The sequence below is a fragment of the Anas acuta genome, chromosome 3 (assembly GCF_963932015.1).
Source record: "Anas acuta chromosome 3, bAnaAcu1.1, whole genome shotgun sequence".
NCBI classification, from domain to species: Eukaryota; Metazoa; Chordata; class Aves; order Anseriformes; family Anatidae; genus Anas; species Anas acuta.
The window spans coordinates 91,420,247-91,448,197 of NC_088981.1; the positions used below are offsets into that span (position 1 = coordinate 91,420,247).

Genomic DNA, 27,951 nt, shown 5'->3' on the forward strand with positions numbered 1-27,951 from the left:
GCAGCAGTTGCTGAGAAACCATCTGAAGAGCAAGGGCTTGCTCATGTTTATGTTTGTGTAAGGAGCAGACCCTTTGTAAAGTATACTTTGTTCTGCACCCAGATTTCATCGTGGAGGTGAACCAGTTCTTAGCTTATAGGCTATGATCTCAAATGAACTTAGTATACAGATTGCAAGTGGTTGCAGAACTACAGTGAAAGAAAATGAACTGAATCAAATATCAATGTAGATGCACCTTTCCAGATATTAAGTATTCTTCTTTCTTTTCCAACATCCATCTCTGCTGTTAAGAATTACATAACAGCACTTACTTTATTGTATATGCAGTCATTTTAGATGCACCTGTACCCAAGTGTAGACACACATGATGCAAAAGTTTGTTCATGTTGCAAAATCTTAATTTTGCAACATGATTAATTTTTTAAAATGCTAAAATTTCATTTTAGCATTTGCAAGAATAAAGTTTTTTTTTTTTTTTTATATATATATATTTTTCCAATTCCTTTAAAAAGAGGATTAGAGGAAGGAGAAGTTTCTAGCTCTTCCTATAAACTTAGACTTATCTAATTTCTGAGTTCAGGGGTAATCTTATTGACATGAATGAAGAATCACAAAGTCTTCTACTCACCTTCTATATCACCTTTCTATTTCTTTCTATTCTATATCACCTTCTGTTTGTATGGCTCATGTTTGGTATGGTAATGTAAAGATGCCTCAAGAGTAATTTTGCATTAAATAAATAAATAAATCCATTTTACTTGTGCTAGAAACAGATATATAGAGATAAAACAAAACAAAACAAAACAAAACAAAAAAACCTTTGAGCTCCAAGATTTATCCTTTTGATGTTTTTTTGGCAGACACTGATTCATTTTTTATCCAGACTATCATTTCTCCATCATTAATGAGAGTAGACAAAAGTGAGGATCTTTTTGTTTGTTACTTTTCCCATAGGTTCTTAGCTATAAAGAGAGTTTGATTTATTGATTATAACAAAGTGTTCACTCTTTCTAAACCTAAGTTTTTTTTTTGACATACACTATGCATAAATTATGAGTAAGTTGACTTCAAAAAGAACTATGTCTTAATCAGTGAGTTTAAATCTATGCTAAGATCTTTATAACAATTATTCAAAAAAATTATTTTATTTGAATTCTACAATAACCTCCAAACCTTTTCTAAACACTGATGATTTTTTGTGCTTTGCAAATCAGTGCTTATTGATGTGATCAATACTGAGTCTTATTCTGTTGTCATTGATTCTTGCTACTCTATTGATGCCATCAAGTTACAGCAGTGTCATATACCATTCTGTTGTTACATATGTTAAATATAAATATACATATTTTTATTTATATAAATATATTATATATATATACAAATATATATATATATATTACATTGAGTCCTTGAAATTTTATTGTGGTTTTCTCTAGAGTAACTGAATGGGGAAAAACAAACAAGCAAACAAACAAACAAAAAAAACTCAGGAGGAATTGCATTATTGTGAAGGTTCTATAGCATTTTACCCCTAGTATTAAAATATTTTCCCAATGTGTCAAAAGAATGATAAAAAATAGACTGTCAGACATTATTTCTCTCTAACCATGTACTACAGCAATACAATGCTCCTGGGCTTACATTACTGTTCTCTCTGTGTGCACTTGCAGATAGACTGGGAGGTCAGAGACTGAAGTCCAAGCACTTTCATCCATGTAGGAAGTGCAAATTAGACAACAAGACTGCACACACAAACTGGAATCCAGTTTATTCAGTGTTAAAATATATAACCTCCTTGTCCTACAGCAACTAGATCATATGATGGCAAAAGCTTTTAAAAATGCCAGTTTCAGTATTCTTCCAGCAAGGGTTATGGTGATGTCACAACTGTGGGAGGTAATACTGTAACCATACAACCATAATTTACTAAAAGCCAGGAAAATTACAATAGTGATTTTCTTGTGCTGTTCACTAATGATCTATAATGGCACAGTTTTCAAACACACGTCTTGGATCCATTGCAAGCAATTCTGTGCCTTCAAGCAGCAGAGATTTTGCCACAGTGGGTAAATAAAATATTTCCTTATCTCGCTGTATTTCAGAGAATCTTAACAATTTGCTATATAATGACTTAGGATTGTAGATTTTTTGCCCTTCAAATTTCACTGACAGCTCAGTAGCACAGAATAGTAGTTCAAGTATAGTTATCTTGTTTATTTTAAAATATTAAAACACTACCGAATGAATCAACAAACTCTGCAAAGTGCTTTCTCCTTTTCCAAGCGTGTGATAGTGACACATACAGAGGTTCACAGGGGTGTCTGCAAGTCATCACACAGTCCCACAAATTTCAATCTGACATAAATAAGGATAAGTTTCTTATGCCTGTTGGCATGGTTAGTTCAGAAAAAATCTAGTTTGCTCTTCTCATAATCTGAGCTAATTGGATGGGAGCAAGCACTGCTCTAGACAATGTTTAATTTATTTACAGAGAATGTTGATTCAGCTTAGAAAGACTAGTTCCTCAGCAGACATTTTCAGTTCAGCCCAATATCATGTCAAAATAGATAAACGGCTTTGGCTTCATAGCTGTTACACATCGAGCCATGTTGCAGTCTCTCTTTGTGGCCTATCACTGAGTACATACAAACATCCTGGTTTGAAAATAGCTTTTCATGACTCTAAGATTTTACCTTTAAATACAATCATACTTCTACATGCATATCTTTGCCTAATAACTTTGAAAAGATACTTGGTCCATCCTGTGTCAGACAATGGATTTTCCCCAGATGTCACAGCTAAGGCATTGACTAAATAATGTAAAAGTGGTGCTTCATGCAGTGACTGCATTCATGTTTTGTGATGCCTGTTGTAGAAGACACTTAGGACCTCTTACAGATGTTTTCTGTCACTATTTTAAATAATTATAACCTTTCAAAATCATTCTAACCTCCGGCTTCCCTTCCCTCAGGAATCATGGCTAAGATAAAATGGGGGAGTTAAAAAGTGCAACTTTCCCAAAGCAATTGTGATTTGTTTTTCACTGAGCTATGAAATTTTTGCTCTGGTTTTATCATAGCTAGTAAAGCAATTATTATGAGAACATGAAAGTATTCTCCAGCATCATGAATATCAATTTTAGTTTCCTATTTCTTGTGATTAAGTAAGTCATTTGGAGGTTGAGATTCCAGAAAAATAATTAGGAGCTGTCATCATGATTTCCAGGCTTTGAACATCAGAGGACATCTGGTAATGACACCTTCTGGAATTTCTTGTGGTCTGGTGCTGCTGGTAAGAAATCATTTCTGGGGAACTTTGCTTCTGCTTTTTGTAGCAAGCAACTTTATTGGCTGTTTCCTGTTTAGGGAGTGTCTACACCCAGTGTCCTCAGCTGACAGCTGATAAGGGAAAGTTGAGTACCAAGGTGGTGGGTGGGTAGCTCTAGATTTGATAAGAAGGAGCACAAAATAAGTAGGGGCTTGCTAGTGGTTGTTACAGTTAGAATTATAAGTAGGTGGTTAAGAGATGAGAAGAGGAGAAAAAAAAAAAAAAAATGGAAACTTTATTAGAAACACTGTGGGATTTCCTGGGACAGTGCAGGGATGGTGCTGATACACCATATGGCTTGGTTGCTAGCATCAACCAGAGGTACCACATTGTTGCTCCGGGTGCCTACTCCTAGTGGAGTCCCAGAGGAAAGCTGTGGAGAGTGCCTGGCACCCCTGCCCAATAGAGCTGAGGGTGATGGCAGCCTCATCCATGGAGGTGTGCTCTGGATGAGTCACCAGGTGAAAAACTTGTAGAAAAAGTGAGCGGACTGTGCCATCGGGGAGGGTGGAAAGGAGACTGACACTGTCTGCAGAGGCAAGGTCTCAAATGGTGTGATATAAAAAAGGAAAAGCTGCTACAAGTTTTTCTCAAGGGAGCAATGAATGGAGGCTCCCAAGAGAGGAGATCCTGGAAAACTGGTTTACAGCGACACAAAGAAGATTATTTTTCTGTCTGCAGATCTGCCACTACAAAATAAGAATAACATTCTGGGAATAAATGAGGAGAAATTGTTGGAACAGGCATCAAAGCCAGATGAGCCTGAACACTGTATTTTCACCAAGAGGACAAGGAGTGTGTTGGAGGCTTCCTTCTGTAGAAGAAGCTACTGATGTTTCAGTTGGCTTGCTGCATTCTGTGGCTCAAATATAAGGTGCTTTGGAGCCACTGCTAAGGGTTTATGCAGCGTTTGGGTTAAGATTACTTGCTGCTTCCTGTGTGGGCAACTGGGCAGCATCAAGACTGCAGAGCTCTGGAGGTAAGGGTTGCAGGCTTTGGTTTACCTGGTATTCTCCTTGATCATCCTGGTGAAAGTGAAGGGCACAAGTAGGTGCATCCTCGAGGTTATCACCTTGCTGCTAAGCTATCACTGTAGACAAGGCTTTGGCTTGTATGGTTACAGGACACTCAGTAATGAGACTACTGTCAAATAGATCACATTCGCACTCAGAGCAACACATGACTATCTATACCATTGTTTGCAAACCTCATGAGGAAGGCTTTAAATTGGGTTGTTTGGAGCAATAGTTACAGAAAATTGAAAGAAAAGTTGCCTTCCTTGAAAGCAAGGAAGAAAGTGAGGAAGTGTCTGGGGATTAGCATGCTTACAGAGGCACCTACACTTCCCCCTTTGAAAACAGCAAAACTGTGTGTCTGTTTCAAATGCCAGCACCCAAATATATGCAGCATGGGAAGGAAACAGGAGGAATTAGGAGTTCATGAGCAGCTGCACAGCATGATTTCATTGGGATGCCGTGGGAGGTTGCCCTGAATATCAAAAGGGACTAGGAAAACTTTGATCTTAAAGGACAATATCCTCAAAGCACAAGAACGAACTGTTCTCCTGTTCAGTTTGTGCAGGTGTGCCAAAAGGCCAGTATGAATGAACAAGGAACTTCTGACTGAGCTCAAATCAAAAAGAAACAACACAGAAAGTAGAAGTAGGGATGGATTTCCCTGCAATGTGTGGAGATGGAGACACAGCACAGTTTTATTTTTGTATTTCAATAAGAAAGGCCTTACAAGAAATAGCATAGGAAAATAGTTGTTTTAATAAGATATAATAAAAAGAGAAATATAGATAGTGACTACCTCTTGTGTCCCTTCAGATGCTGGGAACTCTGAGTTCATGCAGAATTGCATGGACCCTGGATGTTGCTTTTTTTTTTTTTTGTTTCTTTACATGACATGCTGAGCAGATACTGTCCTTGGAGAAAAGTTTGCCTTTCTTATTCCTTTGAGCTACTATGTATTTTCTTACAAGAAGGCATCTCAGTTCCTGAAGGTTGCTCACATGAGAACTTCCTCCTGCACAAGAACATCTTGCTGCACCTTTAGGTAAAGGCATGGACACACAGGCAATGTGTAATCACTGCTATCAAGGAGGAGCTGCCTGCAGATTCCTCTGTTACAATGAACTAGCTGAGTTTATGCTGTGGCTAAGAGATTTGTGCCTCACAATGCTGCCTGGTGGCCAATCTTTATCTGCAGCACAGCACATGCCTGGGCCTACTTAGGTTAACTGCTGCGTGGATCACTTATTTGTGGGTGTACAATGGTCTCCTGGTCATGATCATCATATTCCATCCCTTGATACATATAAAGTTTACCTTTGTTAAAAGTATTACACAGTACCGACAATATTACTTATCTATTCAGCTAATAGGAAGTTTCATGACAGATTGGGATATCTCAGTCACATAGCATCCATTAGTGTGTAGCACAGGCCAGCATGGGGCACTCCACCAGGTTCATATACCACATAGCTTCTCATGCTAAGTTAAGGGTTTCTCAAGCCCTAAGAAGGATGCTCAGTAGAGGTAGACATGTCCTGTTCAGGAGGATCAAACTCCTCAAATGCAAGGACTTCTGCAAGGCTCCCAGTATAGACCATCTGGACAGTTATGGAGCCGGAGAGCAGAAGATAGAAGCAGAGTGTGAGAGAAGCCCATTTCCGTCTAAAGAAGATAAATCTGAAGGGAGAACTTATTGCTAGCTACAGCTACCTAATGGGAGTAAATAGAGAGGGTAAAACCAGATTCCTCCTCTCAAAAATTCATGGTAATAGTACAAAAGGTAATAGACTGAGGCTTCCATAAAGGAAATTTTGATTTGACAGCTTGGATTTTTTAATTTTTAGTTTTTAGGTATTTATTTATTTATTTATTTATTTTAAGATACACTCTAACAGGTTGTCCAGAAACTCTGGGAAATCTCCATCTTTAGAAACATTTGAACTTTAACTGAACAAATCCTTGGTAAGCGAATTTAATTGAGTCTCCTATGACCACAAATTTCATTAAATGACCTCCAAAAGTCCATTCCAACTTTCTTTCTGGAAGCTAACATCCCCTTATTCAAGACATATTGTACCTTGGAGAGAGAGAGAAAAGTTTTGTGTGAAGGTCAAGCTCAAGGTCATATTGTACCTTGGAGAAGGAGCGACAAAGGTTTTGAGTGAAAGTCAAACTCTTGTTTAAAATCCTGGCACTATTGAAATCAATGGAAATCACCCAAATGAATGTGCAGTGTCTAAGAACATCATCATAGCCTATAATGTTGATGCTCTGTGGCTGATCACAGCTCATTAATTTTAACTCAAAATTGTTCAGTGCTGCTCTTTGCACTGGTTACATATCTGTTACAGATTGCTGCACTGTCATTTCAGAGCATGATTAAAGTTCATTACTGTCAGAATTAACACAGAAAAAGTAAACAACAGTTTGTTAACATTGTCTGTCCTTGTTATAAATTTTATTGGAAATCTAAATCTCTGGTGTTTACTGTTGGCCTGCATGAGGAAGAAGATTATTCTTTGCCTTGGTACAACTGCTGAGGATAGCAGCATCCTCCAGTATATATCAGGGTTATGATTCTGCCCTTTCTGTAAAACAGCTACAATCCAAATATTTCTTGGTGATTCCTCACTGATTCTAAAGGAGGAAATATCATCTTCCCTCCTCCATTTCCCTTGCTGAAAATAAGAAAGTTCAATCAGCAACAATACTAGGTGCATGAAGGAATACTATGTTGCTTTCAGAGGATGTCTTGTTTTTTTGGAGGCTATACTTTTACAATGCAAAGCATGCAAAGAGCTTCATTTTATACTTTCTAATAGAGTTCAACTTCTTGTATTTACAAGAGAATAGGCACTAGTCCCATGGATTTTGCTGAATCAATATTCATCATTGCTTTTCTTTGTATCTGAGTTACAGAGAAAGGTATGAAATGGTCTAGGACTCACCGTAGGGTGGGCTATTATTTCTGTAGCTAGTATGACTGAACTCTGAAATGATTCCCGCTGTGGGCTTGGGCTCCAAAATGTGGCAGCTCTTATTTCCATCTAAACGCCTTCTCACTTCAGCAATTTTGTCACAGAGATCTTGAGCATGTTCAGTAGATCTTTTATGTGTTTATCTCACCCTCTGAGATCTGACAGGAAGATAAGAAATGCAACTTATTAAGATGAGAGAAATTCCTTTCCCCAAACTCACCAGAGAAGAGACAGTGTTAGAAAATTTAAAAATTATATTAATTAATGAGTTATTGTGTGAAAGTAGGTTACGACCAAATCCTGTGAAATTTGTAGTCTAAGATTACTGTAAAAATGTACTCCAGATATATATGACTATATGTAGAAAACATCTGCTTTGTGAATACAGCAGAGCTAGAGCAAAAAGTAGTTGCAACATAATTAAACTGCTTCTAAAGAAACCTTTAAGCAGGTCTGTGTTAGATGATGGCTAAATGGGAATTAAGGAAACCTATCCTTATGTTTCAGACCCAGAAATCAATGTTCAGATCCGTTCTCCTGAGTCCTGTAATGACCAGGTGTTCTTCCAACAACAATTGAAAGGTACTGAGTATCTTGACAAGGCATTAATCAAGGTCATGTCCTGCTAAAGCTATTCAAGTCTGTGCTGGAGAACCAGTCTCCGATCTTTGTAAAATAGCCCAAAGCTCTGGCATTCAATTATCATTTTTCAGTTTCATCTATGGTTATATATAGGCTTGTACCGTGATGAAGCAGACCAATATTTCACTATGGTTAGGCTTCATTTGCCTTGAGTTGTTTTGACAAGTTAAGCAGCAATCCATAACTAACTGTTTTTTCAAGATCATAACTTACTCTACAGTCACAATTTTGTAAAGGACACAAAAAGGGGCAAAATAAATCTCTTAATACAAGGTGGTTAACGGGTGAGAGGACATAGTGCTCAACTCCCTAGCATGCTAATGTTCCAAACCACTATTCTGTTTGGTTCTGCATTTGTACTATATCAGCTGTAATCAAGTCATAGATTACAATATTAAAATAATAATTAACTTATTACAATATGAGAAAAAAATCTAAAATTGCATTGCTGTCCTTTGTGAAGTTTGTTCTCATAAAGATTAGGCATTCATGGAATGCCTAGGGATTTGTGACAGCCACTGGAAGTACCTTTTTGGTAGGAATTGGCATAGAATCATAGAAAAGTCCAGGTTGGAAGCAACCTTGAAAGATCATCTGGTCCAACTTTTAAAGTTTCCTACCTGTAGCTTCTATTTATTCATTTATTTATTTTAGACTGGTACTTGCAAAAGAACAACAACAATAGCCAATGTTTCTTTGCTAGTATAAAATCAAGATTTTTCATTAAATCTCTTTCCCTGTGAGAAAGTGCTAAGCTATTTTTTTCTTTTCATATCAATTCATCTTCCAATTTCTACCTTATTTGTATAAGGGAAGCAACTTAAATGAGGCAAGTCTAGAGAGATCAGAAAAAGGCAGTTCTGCCAAGGCCAACAGAGTTAGTGCAGCAAAGTATTTGTCAGAAATAGATAAAACAGGTGTTACTTGAAAAAGAAAAGAGACCTCTGGAAACATAAGTGCAAGTTTGGAATGAAAGAGGAGAAACTTGCAATAGCATTGTTAGCTAGTGAATGGCTAATATACTCCTTTCTTAGAACAAAGTAACAAAGATGACAATATTTTGAGGTTAAATATGCAAATACAAAGATAAGAGATAGAAGATTATATTATAATCTGGTATAACATGGTACATTTTAAACAGCAACATATTTAATTTACTGGACTCAACAAATTGTTTACTCAGGCAGATGGGCTGTCATTCAACCTGTTCTAAATGATAAGTAAAACACTAAATAAAATAAATTATAAGTAACCTTATAGTGAAATAGGCGGTATGAGATTAAAAGTGGCTGTACACAAAAGAGAAAAAAAAACAATCTTGAGGCATATATTAAGGTAAAAGATATTAGGGATGATGAATTTTATTTAAAAAAAAAAAAAAGAGAAAGATTAATTTTTGAAATACACTAATTTTTACAATAAACAAACAACAAAATAATGATAATCAGTGGAATGAATGAACAAATCAGAATATAGAAGACAAAGATGTACAGCAATGTAGGACAGCAAAACATAACAACAACAAAAAACACAAACAAACAAAACTAAAACACCAAAAAACAGGTCAGTGACACTTATATATGACACACATATGCCATTTGATATAAAGCCATTATATCAAAACCAGTAGTCAGTTCAAGGTTTTGTTTGTTTGTTTGTTTTTTCTTTAAAATCTATGGTTACATTTCTTTAAGCTTTAGCCAAGCAAATTAAAGCTGCCAGTCAACATGGGGGTAAAACTCCATTTCATTCAATCATGATGAAATCGAAGTTGTCATCTTCTTTCAGTTCAACCTGAAGTTCAGCCTTTGAAATTCTATAAGTTGAAGTAACTTTAGAGACAAGCAATAAGAATGGCTACAGAACATAATTAAAGTGTTTGTAAGTGGCTTCATGAGAAATACTAAAGCTTTCCTTAATGATTTAACCTTAATGATTCTATGATTCTGTACTTGCTTTTAAACATTGTGTACACAGAAAGTGTTGATATCCCAGAACACAAAGATGTAATTCTTTGCTGGGTATGTTAGGGCATATATTTAATACTATAATACTTGTCTGGGGATGATTGAAGAATATACAATGGAGACAATGTCATTTTGGTGATATTGATATCTACAAGAGAGGAAATAATTTAGGACAGTGTAAAGGATCAACAGGTAGTAATATTCTAAAGGAGCTTTAAAATATGTTACATCAGGTTTTCTCTTGCATTACCTGTTACTGTTATACCAGATTATCCTTCATTCTTCTTCAGTAACGACTGAATTTTCAAGTCCATTGGTATAAAGCAATAAACAAATATCTAAGGATGCATCTAAAATAATTGATGATTTTTTAATAAACTGACTAAATACGGATTTATATACATGCTAGCTATCTTACAACAAACAAATGTAACTGTTTGTTGATCTGCTGTTGATCAGCCATTCAAGGGATTTTGAGTGTTCCTTAATTTTTATTTTTAACATCAGCATTGCACAGTATTTAGAGACTTCGAGAAATAAAGTGGTGTGGTGGTTTTACCCAGCTGGGCAGATGACCTTCACCACAACTGCTCGCTCACTCCCCTTGCTTAAAGGAAAAGGGGGAGAACATATGATGAAAAGGGCTCAAGGGTGTCAAAGGACAGGGAGATCACAACAACTATTGTGATGGGCAAAACAGAGTCAGCATAGTGAGATTATAGAAATTTATTGCCCATTAATAACAGGATAGAGAAGAAATAAAGGAAAGAAACCAAAAACACCTTCCCCCCCCATCCACCCCTTTTCATCCGTCAGGAGCAAACTCCTCTAGCACAGGTCCCCCATGGGTGGCAGCTTCCCCCACACCCCCTGCTCCTTCATGGGCTCCTCTCCACGGGCTGCAGCTCCGGCCTGGGGCCAAATCCTGAGGGGACTCTCCACGGGCCACAGCCTCCTCCAGGCAACATCCACCTGTTCCACTGCGGGCTCCTCCATGAGTTGCAGCGTGGAGATCTGCTCCATGTGGGACCCTTGGGCTGCAAGGGGACAGCCTGCTCCACCAGAAGCCTCTCCACAGGCTGCAGGGGAACTGCTGCTGCATGCCTGGAGCACCTCCTGCCCTACTTCTGCACTGCCCTTGGAGTCTGCAGAGCTGTTTCTCACTCCTCTCTTTCCCTGCTGCTGTTGTGCAGCAGTTTTTTTCCTTGTCTTAAATATGCTCTCACAGAGGTGCAAACAATATTGCTTATTGGCTCAGCCCTGGTCAGCTATGGGGCCCTTACCGTACATGGGGGAGCTTCTGGATTCTTCTCACAGAGACCAACCCTATGGCCCCCTGCTACCAAAACCTTGCCACATAAACCCAATACAAGTGGAAAGTAAACAGCTCGCACAAAGAAACTAGGTGGTTTTCATTGATCTGTTTTACTAAACAAAATTTTTTTAGGGCTGCTGAGAAAGTTCTTAGATTTACTTTAGCAAGCATATCTGGTTAGCTGTACTAAATTAAAGGTGGAGTTTGAGATCTGGAGAGAATTCAAAGTAGGCTCAGTAGTCAAACTAGGAAGAGAATTTAGGTTAAGGCTGTTTTTGGCATTACATGCTCTCTTACAGCTATAAAGGTCTTAACAAGGTTATTGGTCAGCTCATTGCATAGGCACAGCTTTTGTCTGTTTTTTTTTTTTTTTTTTTTTTTTTTTTTTTTTTTTTATAAGGAGCATTCATATAGTTTAACTTGTCAGCCAAGGCTTGAATGGATATGCTCCTTCTAAAATACAGGAGAATGCCTTGAATAGTATTTCGTGAAGAAAGCATTTTTACTGATTTAGAGGTTGCACTAGAGCTAAACATAGTGTTAGCTTGCCAGCTTTGCCAGATGAGTACATGGAGGAAAGGTGTTTTAAATTCTTGCTTTTCTTTTTCAGTTTTCAGAGCTTTAAAAAAATACTCTGAACAGGTATTTTATCCACTCATGGTCTTAATCTTCTCTTCAAAGCCTTTCTTTCAAAACTTGTGGGCAGCTGGAGGGCTAAAATTGTGTCTGTGTGACTAAGACTAGTTTTATATTTTTGCTTTTTGAAAGGATGTAAGATATGTGGTGTGTAATACTGGAATAGACCATGTATCAGGGACTAAAACTCAGAACTTTCTGTGAAGCCAGGTGACAGTCCACACCTGCAAGGCTGTCATTCTATCTTTTTGGTCTCTTATTCAAATTGTTTGAAAAAGTGTAAGGAATCCCACAAAAAAAAAAAAAAAAAAAAAGACCCCAGATCACATAATGTCCCTACAAAATGGAGTCTCCTCTCTCAGATGACTGAATAATAGAAGTGCAGAACAGCACTACTTCCTCTGAGCATTTTAAGAGAAAGTCACAGCCAGCATTTTGTCGACTCTAATGATGTATTATGTCTCTCATTCAATATACATTGAGGAACTAAAGTTTCCTGGTCCTGATGGAGTTTAGACTTAAGATAGGCCCCAAGCCAGCCAACCTAGTCAAGCTGACACACTTCTGTGGTCACGCCACAAACAGGCAGATCTAGGTGCCAAAGAGATATTACTGTCTTGAAGGCAAAACTACGACAATATAATCCCTAATTAGAAAGTTGCATAGGCAATGAGTTTTGAAAGCTTGAACTCTTTAGGTTGCAAAAAGAGTCCTGACTTTCTGGTGGTTTGAAGTGGGTAATGATTAAGACTCTTGCTGTTTGATTAAGTTGATTTGAAAGACTTTGCAGCTGTCTGTTATTTAATGGTCCGGCATAATCCTGAAAGACTGTACTTCAAATAATATGTGTTTGCAACACAAATCTTTGTCAATGGGTGGAATTGCCAGTTAGCAAAGAGCTTTCAGATGTTGCTTGGCTTAAACTCTAGGCCATTTGTTACTGCTGGATAGGAGCTATGGCTCATGCCCATGACGTTTTCAGCTCAGTTAGAGAGACACTAATATTAATTCACCCACTGTCAATGCTGAATGATGGATGAGATGAAATCCTTTGAAGTTCAAAGTCTTCTGGGCCTGATCCTACAGAATACATTACATGCACTTTTGTAAGCCTACAGGAAGAGGCACTAACTTCAGTAGCAAGAGATACATTTTTCTAAATTAAATTCCTACTCAAGTTAGTTTCCTAAAATGCTCCTTATCCTTTGCGATTAAGGAAAAACTCCATCATGTAAAGGATACATTCATACCATAACCATGTACTGACTTGTTTAGACACCAAAACATAAAAACAACAGCCCAAAGGACATGCCATGCAGTGTTGCTTATTAATTTTCTGTGATGTCCCATAAAGACCCACAGTAGTGCAATATCCTGTTATGTCCAAAGATCTCAAAGTAGTGAAGAAATACACTAATCCCCACAATAACCCACTAGACACACCTTGCAGTTAGGAAAACAAAAACAAAAGTTAAATAAACCATCTGACTTTATATAACAATTGAAATGCTGATACAGAAATCATATCCTTAATTCCTATAGCTAATGCTGTTAAGACAGCCTCTGCTTTTACTGTAATGCTCCTGCAGACTTCAACTTTTTTTTTTTTTTTAATTATAATTCCTCTTTTTCATTGTACCTGAGTATTTTAGAAATTAAATTTGATGTCAGTATCAATTTTGCAGCTGTTGAGCAGTATTATTTTGGCCAGTCAATTTTGATTCAGTTACATATTTTTATTCTGAAAATTAATGGAGGACAAGTATATTTTAAAAAGAAAAAGAAAAAAAAAAAAAAAGAGGCTTACTTTGCCTCTAGGCCATTTCCAAATTGGGTCATTTTAAGAATCAGCTCTGGTTCTGAGCCAGAGGAATTCCTGAGAGGAAAGAGAGACTCTGGTACACAGTTACACCCCTTCAGTGATTAATATCTCAGGTTTATGGAAGTGTGATTTCAATTTTCCCTTTAAAATGCGGATCAAGCAATTTTGCCAACACCTATTCTTCTCTGTCAAACATTTCACTTACTCTCAGCTTTGCAGACAGCTTCTGAGCTCTTTCTATTGCCTGGGTTTCTGTGACTGTATGTGCTTTTGATCATCAGAGTCTGGATTTTCTTCAGCACATTGCCTAGAAGCTTTAGCTGATGTCTAGTAGTCTCTACTGTAAATATGGGGAACCAGGACCATAAAACACAGTAGGAATCTGACATTTTGGCTTATTCTCAGCTGCTGATACCAATAGTGTCTGCCCTGATACCCTGATATCAGAAATGCAGCAAGACATAAAAAAGACGTAAAAAATGACTCAAGACAATTAAATGAAAGTAAAAGCATAATAAGGGTTACAAAGGGAAGAAAGTACAAAGAACTGACTATTCTCTGGAACCCTTTTTTTTTTTTTTTTTTTAATAAATAAATAAATGCTGTCAACAGTGAAAATGACCAGCCTGGCTTTCTTTTAACAAGTGAGAATTGCTTACTGTGCTAGGGAACAGAAAAGAGAGTTCAAATTGAGGTTGTTGTATTACTGACAATATTTGGAATATTACTCTGATAAGAGAAAGGGAATTTGAAGACCTTGAGAACTGGCATGGCGGGGAGAAAGAGAGATAGGTAGGACAATTTGTCCTATTGACTGGCATCTGGGAAATGGCAGAAACAGAATCACAGCAGGATTTTCTTTCTCTGAAAGCAGAACAGAATAAAAGCAATTTGATCTTTGAGTGTGAATAGCTGGAAGAAGAGTATACAAAAGAACATATGCTCTTAGAAAGCACTTGACAAAATAAACTTGCACTTGTCTGAAGAAATACCTGTGTAGCCAATAGACTGCACGTAGCTTGGCATTGGAAAGACATTGGATTTCATAGAACAACTGAGGTTGGAAGGGACCTTGAGAGGTTATCTCATCAACACCCCCATTTAAGCAGAGAAACCGAGGGTTGGACACCCAATACCAGTTGCCAACTGGGAATATTCAGTTAACAAAAGTAGTAAGTTAATGCACTGGATCCCATAACTGGGCTGTTTTTGTTTTTGTTTTTGTTTTTGTTTTTAATAGCAATTTAGTGATAAACAGGCAAAGTTTGAAAACAAATGTTGTGGTTTGGCCCCAGCAGGCAGCTCAGTGCCACACAGCTGCTTGTTGACCCTCCCCAGGTGGGATAGGGGAGAGAATCAGAAAGGTAAGGTGTGAGAACGCATGGTGTGAGACAAAGACAGTTCACTAGGTAAAGGAAAAGCCATGCACACAACCAAAACAAATGAAGGAATTCATTAGTTACTTCCCGTCAACAGGCAGGTGTTCAGCTACTTCCAGGAAAGTAGGGCTCATCAAATGTAACAGTTACTTGGGAAGAAAAACACCATCACTCCAAATGCTCCCCCAATCTTTTATTGCTGAGCATGATATCACATAGTGTGGGACATCCCTTTGGCCAGCTTGGGCCAGCTGTCCTGACTGTGTCCCCTCCCAGCTCCTGTGCACCCCCAGCCTTCTCGCTGGCAGGGCAGCACCAAGAGCTGGAAAGTCCTTGGCTCTGTGTGAGCTCTGTGCAACAACTGAAACATCAGTGTGTTATCACCACTATTTTCCTTCAAAATCCAAAGCAGCATCATACCAGCCTCACTGAAGAAAATTAACTGTAACTCAGCCAAAAACAGGACAACAAGAGTAATCCTACATAAATGAGAAGAGTATATAGATATAGATATATCACAGATGATTTTTCCAACTGAAGGAAATGTATTTGATTTATTTCAGGAGCAGAGTTCAGACAGCCTGGACCCCTTCATAGGTTGCCATTCACCAAACTGAGCTTTCTGTAGTAAGGTGATTTCCTTCAAATCTTATTTTTCTCATGGGCTTTTGGTTCCAGTCTCAACACCCATCAGTGATTAAGTCTTCTTTCAATGTTTGTGAAGTTTATCTGTTAAATGTGAGAGGAATGAAGTTAAACCATTTTGGTTCTGATGACAATCCAGAAGTATTGAATATCGTCAAAATGTGATCAGCCTGTTGGTTATAATTTAATTGCTTACATTTTAACTCTTCTTTCTTGGGAAAACACCCAAATTTAAAAATTTGCAGGTCATAAAATATGATGTAAACAGCAATGGAAAATAGTCATCAGGTTAAATTGTTGCTATTATAATCTCTTTTTCTTATTTCGGTTTTTGTTGAATACTGAAAAATAATATATATTTAATAATATTTATTTATACTTTAAAAATATATTTATTTTAAATGAATAAATACACGTAAATATATGTTGTTTGACAATATTGGTTTATATCCATTTCAATCCAGGAAACTTTTTAAAATTCACTTTAAGTGGGACTTAAACTGTTTAGATCATCGTCATTTCTCTGCATAATTAAAAAATTCAACAAAAATATTTTCTTCTGCTATAGAATAACAAAATAACTGCTGAAACACGCCCTAAACTTTGAGCATATAGATAGATCTTTTTAATAAGTAACCTTTACTCATTTGTAGGGCTGAGCTGGAAGAAAATTAAAAGGCAGAAAGCAGAATTGATTGAAAAATCACTCGTGCACACATTTAGTCGCATAGCATAAAGAACCCCTCCCCTTTTCTGACACCCTATTTTGCTAAGGCCTAGCTGCAGCTGAGACAAGCTACAGAATAGCAATTGTTCATATCTCATTGAAGCAGTACTTCCAAGTCTTCAAGAAACTGCATGTAACATATTTAACTTTTCTCCCTGTTGTTTCCTTCATCTGTAGATTGCCATGTCCAATAAATGTTTAGATGAGTCCTACATTTTTAACTGTGTGCAGAACGTGAGGATACTGACCTTAGCTTATGCTTTTAACTTTCTTGAAAGGTCACTTTGGTAACTCACAAAGCTTATTGGAAGTAGGTCATCACAGGAACTTGTTAGATTTTAAGTAAAAACCTTTTCCTGGGAAGTACTATGACGTGATATGTTATGCTAGGAGGGGAAAGATAGTGCTTGATAGAGCATTCTAATGTGACATAATTATATTGAAGTGCACTTGGTAGCTGTATATGATAAGTCAGTATCCATACAGACTTCTCATCTGTTGCAGTATTTTAAACAAAAAGAAGTTCATATCCACTGTGTGTACTTTTACAAACACATACTGAAGCAGTCATTTTCTTTATTAAAAAAGGTTTTTAATGTCTCTATTTTGATTAGGGTGTCCTATGGTCTTTAAATTAGAGGCTGGTTATTACACACCCCAGTATACCAGAGAATAATTTCAAATGGCTGTAATACATTTGTAAACAATCATGGTGATACCTTATTTTTGTTGCTAAATCCTAGACTCAAAGTCACTGAAGTCTATGTTTAGACTGCAGTCCAATTCTTTCAGGAATTTTAATATTAGAGATTGTTTTCAGGGTGCATCATGACATCCCATCTAACAACAGTTGCTACAATTATATTTTTGTTTCTTTGTATAATCCCAGCTTTACACAAATTCTCATAATCAGGAAAACAAAATAGATCAATTTTGGTACAAAGTTCTATAAAAGACTGAAAGGCAGATAAATAAATAAATAAATAAATAAATAAATAAACCCACGAAAAACTACTGTCCTCTGCAGTTTTATATTAGGCTGAGTTTCTCATTCAATTTAATTTGAGTAATTAACCTATTCACAAATTATGAGTCTATGAGGAAGCCCATATTTATTTGTTTATGATAATCACTCTCCTAATTCTTTTATTATTTTCTTCCCTTCTCCCACTCTTCTGTGATAAGATATGAAGAAATGTACAATATATATTAAATGCTAAAAAAAAGATCTGGATTTCATTCTGAATACTCTCCAGCCATCCTAAATTTGTCAGGAAAAGGAGTTTGAAATTCCTGAGCAGAATATATAGATATATATCTATAATGATATATATCTATATGGTATCAGAGTATCTGATACCAGCCAAAGCTGAATACAGAATGCATCCATGATTGTTTTTATGTGTAAATTTTTTGCTGAGAGGAAAATCTCTTTGTTATTCCGTATGTGAATTATCTTATGAATAGTATTAATCACCAGAAAATATATTAGTTACTACTGCAAATAGGGTTGTTTATAAATTTCTATCCTAATCCCTATTCTAGTCACATTTGTCAAACTTCAGCTTTAATTTCTGCATTTGAAGAAAACTTTTAATTAACACATACATTTTAGTATTTTTTTTAATTTAAGGACATTAAAATCTCTGAACGCTATTGTATGGAAAGACTGGAAGGAACCTAGGATTTAATGAATTTTTCAAACATTGTAATTTTGGTATAAAGGATTCTCTCTGCATCTGTTAGAGCTGTCAGTGTTATATGATTTAGCCAACTTGAAAATCCTGGTTTATTTTGTACTTGGTAAATATATACTTGAATACATTCAATTCAAGAAGCAAGGGGCACAAGCTGAAGCATGGGTGGTCCTGTCTGAACACAAGGAAACACTTTTTCACTGTGTAGGTGACTGAACAATGTCACAGGTTGCCCAGAGAAGTTGTGGAGTCTCCCTCCTCAGAGATTCTCAAAAGCCATCCTGGGCACCATGCTCATGGTGGCCCTGTTCGAGCAGGGGTTGGGCCAGATGCACTCCAGAGATTCTGCCAACCTCAACCATTCTGTGAATTCTGTATTCTGTATACTGTAGTGTACCATATTTTAGATACAGGTTATGGCTGTTCTTTGTCACAAACCTGCTCATTATCCAGAGACTAGCAAAACATACATGCACACACACTCTTAGGATCAGGGATCAGAACACTAGGCTGCTGCCTTGGCCCTTGAATGTCTTTCTCACTGGGCAGCAAATGATTCATTTTAGCTGCTGTCCTCTGGCTCAAATCTTGGCTAGTTTAATAAGTAAGCCTCCCTCCCTCTTTCTTTGTATTCCACTAAAGGATCCAAAGTTTGGTGGTTAAAGCACTGTTACAGTATGCAAATTGTGAGACAGGAATTTAACCCAGGTTATCCATCTAGGGTTAGATGGATGGATTTGACCAAGTTATCCATCTAGCGATTTTCTCATCACTAATGGTTGGGCAAAATGGTGACTTGATGTGTCTTCTAGGCTTTAGAAGTTTCAGCTCTGCTCAGTTGGAAATTATCCTTGGAGAAAGACACAGCTGCCTTTACCCAGAATGTAGGAGATGCAGCCCGACTCACAAAACTCTCAGAAAGGTCACAACTAGGTATATCCTGTGCTTAGCAATTTCTTCTCCTTCTGCTAGTTTGGTCTCCTTCCATCATGAAGACTTTCCTGATTTCCACTTGGAAGCAACAAATTCTGTCCATAACGAGTCTTGGAATCTCAATTCAGTTTTCTGAGTAGTTGTCTGGCCTTAGTACATATGTTCCATTTATCTTCTGTCCTTCTTTGATTTACAGTATTTGAGCCACCAAGTCATGGAAAATTGTATGTATCTTTCTGTTGTGATGGCAGTGAGACTACTTAAGAGATAGCTATTACAACATATAGGGTGGGAAACCTCTGACTGAATGTGTATTGTAATATCAAATATATGGATATTTATTTTGCCTATGAAACTTCTGCCTAGAAAGGCAAAATTTATGTGGGCTAATAATTCTTCTTTGTGGGCCATTTATCGATCTCAAAGACTTTACAAAGGATGAGTGCTAATTCTCTTTCTTGTCTGTCTCCATTGACAGAAAATGTCTTCTGGCCTAGTCTTTTCTGTCTTCAGATCTTGCAGTGAGCATAAAAGTTAAGTAACAAGAGACAATGAAGGGGGGCAGGGGTGCTGAACTGTGGCTTTCTAAATACTGCAGGACTGCATTTCTCTGACTTAAAAGTGCTAAATCTTATGTGAGCTGTTTTAACGGGATACAGAACTCCTCTGAGCTGATGAAGATACAGTCCACTCTCAACACACTTGTCAGAATCACTAAGCCTGCTCTCTGTACATCTAGAAATGGATTGTATTAATGTTAATACCTGACAATTTAATATTTCTTATACTTCTTGTGCACTGGTGCTTTATATGTTGAATGAATACCCAACCCACATGAAAATTGTGGGTTTATCTATTATTTGCAATCTGGAAAAGTTGTGTGCATAAAAACTGTTTGCCTGCTTTTGAAACATATATACCTTAAATTTCTGAGCAATCTATTATACTAAGAGGAGAAACAAATAAATAAAAAAGTGAAAACAAAAAGACAACAAAAAATCTAAAAAAAACACTCTTTACTTAGAGACATTTCTTAAAAAATAAATTTCAGAAGTCAAAAAAATGAAGAAACAAATAAAACACTACTGCAAGTTTTTACATTTATATTTCAACAGATTTATTTACCAATTTGTTTGCTAATCCTATCAGCAAAACAGTGTGGTCCATAAGCAAGAAACTATTGGCTTTAGAATATGATTCATTCAGCCAATACCAATGAGGACTCTTGCTATGCAGTTTTATAGGCTGTGTTCATTTACTTTTAATGCTAAACTTTGAAAGCAATCTTGTCTAATTTGGGAATAATGGGCCATGAGTTACAATAACTCAGCAAAATATGTGCCATCTGGATTCTAAGTTAGCCCAGCAAAAATATTTATTTGTATGAAACAGCATAAAAGAGGTTTATATAATCTCATAGTAAACATCAAAAACAGACAAACAAATCTTCTTTGAGTTGCTTGCCAGCTCTCACAATGCATAGTTGAGCAACCATATTTCTAAGAGTGTAAATCTGTGGTGAGTATGTGACAGCTTTGTGAAGTATAGTTAAAGAGTAAGTCCATATCTAAACAAGGAATGAAGTGAGACCCATTGGCTGTTTTATGCTTCATTCTACTTTCAGCCAACAGCTTGGACAAATACATCAGCCAGGAAACAGAAATTCTCTTACATATAGTTACTGATGTAATCATAATAGGAAAAACAATTCATTCTTAAATCGTGCCTACAACTATTCAGAGAATCTGTCAGATGTATTATAATATCATAGTTTTATGAAAACCAATTTTTATCATCTCCTTGACATCAAAAGCTGTGTCTGAACAAGACAGTGTTCCAATGTACATCATGCTGAAATGTGGAACCAAGAAATAGTGAAGTTCTTATGTTAGCTGTAGGTAGTCATACAGACATCTAAATGTTATTAGAGCAAGGAAGAAAAATGTGGGCTTTGCAAAATGATTTTGATTTTACAAATCCATATCTCAACCTGCTGTTCTTTAAGGACAGTGATACTAGAATTTTGGATCTTCTGCTTTTATGTGCTTTGTATTATCTGCTACAAGTGAAGCTTGAAAAAGTGGTCTCTGACTTGTACTGAAATATCTTTTAACAACCATAAGAGAATGCCATAAATAGTTGCATACTTGCAACTGATTAAATGTTAAATACCTATTTTTGTTGCTGTTTCTTTCTTTGAAGGACAATGGTTGTCCCTCATTAATCTGTCATTAAAATAATGATTGTTCGCAAAAAATGCAAAATCCCTTAATTTAATCGAAGAACAATGGCTTTTGACAAGAAAGGTTTCTTACCCGATTAATCAGAATGCTCTAAATAGATACAGTCCACAACTCGACTATCATGGCTTTGCTCCTTTTGTTAATTATGGCTTGTTTTAGGCAGCAGAGGAAATGAGTAGCTCCATGAAATTTAAAAAATTCTGGCTATTTTCATGGCTGCACAGAAAAAACTTCATTAACTCTTCCACTGTTAAAACCAACTCAAAATTTGAAGTGTCATTCACCCCTATTTATACACCAAAACAAACAAACAAACAACAACAAACAACAACAAACTATACTATAAAACATGAAAAACTACACACCACCTAACCCTTCCTTATTTCATAAACACAGCTTTTCAAATGTATCTTTTATATTTTATATAACATTTAATTTTGATACATGCCTGTGAAATCAGTTCCTGAGACCAATACATCAAAACTGTAGTAAATATTGCAGGTTTCTTCTATCAAACAACTGTGAGGTAGAAGGATGCTACAGGGTACAAATGTTCTGAGTATCTCTGACCTGCTTTTTCTGTGATATTTTTTCAGTTTTTCTTTTCTAGTTGTTCTGTCCTCATTGTATGAAGACTTTGCTTTTCCCTGGAACCAAAGTGACTCTCTGACTCTGCAACATGCCTGGAGGTTTGTGATTGCATGTTCCTGTCTCTTTTTACTTACTCAGCCCACAAGTTTCTAGCTTCTTTGATGAAGGGATGAACTGATTGTCTCTGCATACCTCTCAAAACTGCACTTTCAGATTTTCTTTCTTAGATTTCTTTCATGGAGCCCTGATGACAGAGTCCAAAAACCTTCAGTCACACATTGAAAAAACACAGTACTAGAAGTTTTTTGGGGAAAAAAAAAAAAAAAAGTTACAGAATGTTATTTTTCTTCCTTTCTGCTTGTAAGAAAACCCTTTTTACTTGTAGTCTTTCATTTTTTTTTTTTCATTGAAAGTATATGACCAGAAAGGATGTAAATGGTTTCAGTGAGACCAGAGATGCCAGAGATGAAGTGACTGCTGGAAAGTCCACTTCTGAATGTCACAGGTGGCAGTTCATCCTTAACATTTTAAAGGAAAGAAAATAAAGGCATGGAGAACTCAGTTCTCTTCATCATTCATTCCTTTATATAAAGAGGTCATATTTACATTCTACTTTTCATTTGCATCCTGTATCTATGTGTAAATGAACAAACACTTCATGAATTAATATATATAATTTAAATATAATTAATATATATAATTTAAATATAATTAATATATATAATTTAAACCACAAGTTCTACAGCATTTAAAAGCTGTTATCAAATAAGTTTTGTTTTTTTTTGTTTGTTTGTTTGTTTTTAGGTGGGACAACTCACTGTTCTTGTGTTAAATATTCGCTGTTACCTCTAAACACTTTGCTGGTGTAGGCAGCCAGACACTCCTGGATAAGATAATTAGGGTTCTGACTTGAATAAGCATCCAACATCCAGGAATGGCCTAATTCAGTTTGTTCACTCTATGAAGTGTCAAATCTTGAAATATTAACCCATAACTCATTAATGCCTATAAAGCCTGCCTATACTTTTTTTTTTTTTTTTCATATTTGACAAGTCAAGAAATTCTCATTCCTATCAACTCTTGACTTTAAATCTTTTGGATGTAAATCTGTTAATTACAGAAACAATTCGGTAAACTAGATCCATTTCTCTGGGTTGCTACCACAGATTTTTGCCTTAAAATACAGCAAATGCTTACTAACCTTGTCACTAATGTATTTGTTGTGACATCAAGAATATATATATACATATATATGTATAAAGAAAGAAAAGGCATGTGGTTGAGATAAAAATAAGGAAAAATAGAGCAGTAACAAGAAACCCACAAGGATTTGGGTAGGCTGTAGCCTTCATTCTGGAGCACACAATTTCAGTGTAATTATTGTCATTGGTGAGAGAGGGAAGGCTTATCACAAAAACAGTAACAACATTGCCAACATTGCATTACCTGAGAATTGTGGCTCACAGTAAAAAATAGCAGAGTATCACACCAAACATGCTGGCCTGGCACCCCCTTGACAGGTAAAATGTAGGAATATAACCAGTGTTGAAAGTACCTGCTTGCAGCTAGCAGCAAATCACCATAGCAACTATGGCATTAAGAATAAATAAATAATAATAAAAAATAAGTAAACTGCTAGCAGTTCAAACCAACTTGGGAGGCTTTTCTTTTTCCTTTTCCTTTTCCTTTTCCTTTTCCTTTTCCTTTTCCTTTTCCTTTTCCTTTTCCTTTTCCTTTTCCTTTTCCTTTTCCTTTTCCTTTTCCTTTTCCTTTTCCTTTTCCTTTTCCTTTTCCTTTTCCTTTTCCTTTTCCTTTTCCTTTTCCTTTTCCCTTTCCTTTTCCTTTTCCTTTTCTTTTTCTTTTTCTTTTTCAAGAAAAATGCATTTTATAAATAGCAATTGTTTGTGAGAAAAGGTAGTGATACTTCTCAATATATATTTTTTTGTCACGGTACTTAAAGAAACAGGTCACAAACTGGGAAATGGGATGTCACAGTGCTGCTCTGTATTCCATGCATTAGACATGCACTGTATTCATTGATAGCAGTCTATACTTTAGTTCAGTTTGGCTCTCAGCATCAACACTTGGTGTGCTTATTACTTTTTGCTGCAATTGAATAATTCAGTTTCATTGTTTTAGCTGGAATACATGGCCTGTCATTCTATTCTCATGGATATTCAATTTTTGGTAAACGCCGACAGGCAGAATTGAATGAAGTCATTAAATGAACTTTAAGAAACTATACGATACCACAGACATGAGAGGTATCTTTTATTTCTAATGGCTTTAAAAATTCAGAAGTGTTTTATCATTGGCATTAGAACTGAGTTTTTTTCTTCATATCAAAGGTTTCTCCAAACTCCCATTTCACTTTTCTGAACAAATAGCTGCCCAAGGTGAATGCATTAGCAATGTGTAGCACTGAAATGAGTGATACTATTGCAGTCAGCTGTCTGATTATTCAGCTGAGGAAATAATCTTGGTTGAAAATGAAGTAAGCATATTGAACTTTGACAGCTTGTATTGTACTCAGCCATAAGCTGCCACTACCATGAAGAAATGGTTATGAACTTTGATATGCTGCCACACTGAAATTCTATGTAACAGGGAGAAACCTCTGCAGGACAGGAAAGGGCTTCTGAGGGCTCACCCCACAAGACAGTGGAAATAAAATGCTGATAATTATTAAATAATCTTTATAGCTGTCGTGGTTTAACCCGGCTGGCAGCTAAACACCACGCAGCCGTTCGCTCACCCTCCCCCCTCCCTCTCTGGGACGGGGGAGAGAAATGGAAAGTGAAGCCCGTGAGTTGAGATAAAGACAGTTTAATAAGACAGGAAAATAATAATAACAAAATAATAATAACAATAATAACAATAATAATAATAATATGGTGATAATAGGGAAATAATAATAATATGTACAAACAAGTGATGCACAATGCAATTGCTCACCACTCGCTGACCGATGCCCAGCCTAACCCCGAGCAGTCCGGCCCCCCTTCCCCCGGCTAGCCACCCCTATATATTGTTTAGCATGACGTCAGATGGTATGGAATACCCCTTTGGCTAGTTTGGGTCACCTGTCCTGGGTCTGTCCCCTCCCAGCTCTTACTGCACCCCCAGCCTGTCCGTTGGCAGGACAGAGCAAAAGGCTGAGATGTCCTTGGCTTAGTATAAGCACTGCTCTGCAACAATTAAAGCATCAGGGTGTTATCAGCACTCTTCTCATCCTAAGCCAAAACACAGCATTCCACCAGCTACTAGGAAGAAAATTAATTCTGTGCTAACTGAAACCAGGACAATAGCCTGTTTAGTCTTGAATATTTTCCACATATTAGCTTTGTGATACAATTTATGAGTTAATGTTGCAAAAAATGTTACCACTAGATTTAATGAAATTTAGCCATGAAAGATTACATGAAAGTTAGCTGTTCTGGTAAAAGGTCTTTTACAATTTTCTAATATATATATATGTATTAATGCACTCATATGGGAATACATATATTCTCAGTCTCCATACAGGCCATTACGTTATTTTTGTGTGTTTGACCAGACCAAAATCTGCTCTTAAATTTAGTTAAGGTCCTATCAGTGCTATCTCACAACTGTATGTTATTCATGATTTGTAATGTTTACAACAACAACAGAAAGAAGTAAAATAAAACACTGTATATGAAAATGATGAATTTTAAGGGTGCTAAAGGTTCAAGTTAGCCTTGTATAGTTTATGTTTTCCTCATAGAAAATGTAAACTGTGTTTAAGCTATGTGTTTTTTTTTCTTTGAAATAAGACCTTTATTTTTGTAAAATGCATTGAGATATTTGCTAGTGTAAACAGATGAAAATGAGCTCTTTTTTTTTTTGCATCAGAATCATGACTGTATCGGCATTTAAAATGCAGTGATTACTCTAAAAAGTGTGAAAGCTGGAATGGGGGCATTTTAAAAAGACTTACGGTAATTAGAGTTCTGTTCTATAGTGAACAGTATCTGTGGAACTAAAGCAAGTAAATACTTCTGGTAATTATTATTTACTGATTCAGGCAAGTTCCACACAACTGAAAGGAAATATAAGGAAGCCAAATAATTTTAGGTTTTTGCATCCTAGCCATTTATTTCTGAGGATGAAAATCAGATTTTAAATTTTCACTGAAAGGATAGCTTTTGCCACAAATCTGACCTGTTGTCTTGCTATGTGATATTTTGTTTTCCTTTAGTTTGTATTCCTTTAAGAACACTTTAAAATGCATAGATAACTACTATGTGTTACATAGTGTTGCATTTGTCAGCTACAATTGAATAGGTATGCATGAGATAATTATATTTCTTGTCACAACAGATATTGTTCATGTCTCTTAAGGTTTTTTGAAAGAATCCCTTCAATTAAACCTGGCAGATTTGCAAAAGAAGTTTTCAAATGTATGTCTTGTTTAAAAGGCATGTGTCATCATTGTGATGTGGAAATGAGTACAAAATTCACAAAATGTTCTTACATTAGAAACCGAAAAGAAAAAAAATAATAATATATATATATATGTATAGTATTGGGAAGGCTCAAAGGTCCTATTTATTTCTTTCTTTTTCATAGGATAGGATGCTCTAAATCATTTCTCTGTTTTGAACTAAACTGTACAGGTAGGGAAAGGTATGTGTACCTTGAAAGTCTTTTATCATGTTTTTTCCACTCATCCAAAACTGTGCAAACATTGTTACTTTTCAGGCAACAAAGAATGCTGAAATTCTTGCTGTCCTTCAGGCTAAATTGGTACTGAGTTTTTGGATGCATTCTAGTAGTTTCCATTACTTCTGTTGACACTATGAGGCTGAAAAGTAAGCCACACTCTTCTTCTGAGACACTGTGTTTTATTAAAACAACAGCGTTAACTAATGTATGTGAAAGCCACAGCTGTCTGTGACAGCATATTGTGTTTTGGAGCTCTGCTCTTATTGAGGTAGTTAGCCTGGAAAAGAGTATGAGCATTTAGTGACAGTAATGACACCGGGGCTGGTGGATGATGGTGGCACATACACTCACTTTCCATGGCTGACTGTGTCTGCATTAAATAACAGGATCATTGCTTTACACTTCAAGTGCCAAGTGAAAAATATTTTTCTAATTGGCACATAAGCACTAAACTCATGATACTCTCCTGTCAAGGAACAAGGCAAAGGAAGTGAGACTGATTTGTTTCTGCTTTTACAGAAATTATGTTGAAAGGCAAAAGCTATTCGTAGAACATTACTCATGTATTAACTATGAGAGAGTGACAAATAATGCACTGCATAAGCCATCTACACTGGGTAAGTGTGAGAGTTCTTACCTCTTTACACACCCATTTTTCAATTTTTACGTATTAGGTTTCTAGCAGAGTTTGGGAAAGTCTTGTTCTTTTGACAGGGAAAGAGCCATCAATACTGGGCTCATCATTTCAACAGAAGTTTTGTAATAGTCTTTTCACTGCCAATCTTCTGCCACATCTGAATTCTATATCTTCTATATTACCCTACTTTAATAATAAATAAATAATTATACATTTATAAACAATAAGTTCAGACAAATTTGTGTTAAATGTAAAATGACCAAGTCAAACTTTTAATTGTCTTTCACTCTGTATTTGCGCACCAGTATGACCTAGTTGTGATAGTAATTTAGAAAAATGCTATGACAGAGCTTGCACTCAGATATGACAATGATATACATGTAACAGGTTTAAATTTAAAAAAATATATATATAATAATAATAATAATAATAAAAAGATTTATATTTGTCTATACATTTAAGCATTGTATCTTCTTTCTGGGTTATCTTTTCTTTCTATATTTTCAGCAAAGCAACAAACTGAAAACAAATAGCCCTGGGAGCAGAGACTGAAATTGGCTTCTCTGACCTCTCAGGTGACTATCCTGACTTGTAAACCAGAGAGATGTCCTTAGCCCAATTCATCTTTGTTTCTCATAGGCAAGGTGAAATAACTTCTCCACAAGGGATTAAGATTTTGCATCCTTTTTCAAACAGATGAAAAAGTGCAA

The 27,951-nt window shown here is 36.2% G+C and overlaps 1 long non-coding RNA gene across 1 annotated transcript; it reads left to right on the forward strand.

Moving 5' to 3' along the window:
- The first annotated feature begins 3,498 nt into the window (after positions 1 to 3,498).
- LOC137853075 (uncharacterized) lies at positions 3,499 to 27,951 on the forward strand. Its single transcript, XR_011094219.1, has 5 exons — positions 3,499 to 4,306; positions 21,924 to 22,016; positions 26,509 to 26,565; positions 27,124 to 27,221; positions 27,749 to 27,951. It is a non-coding gene; the product is annotated as an uncharacterized lncRNA (long non-coding RNA).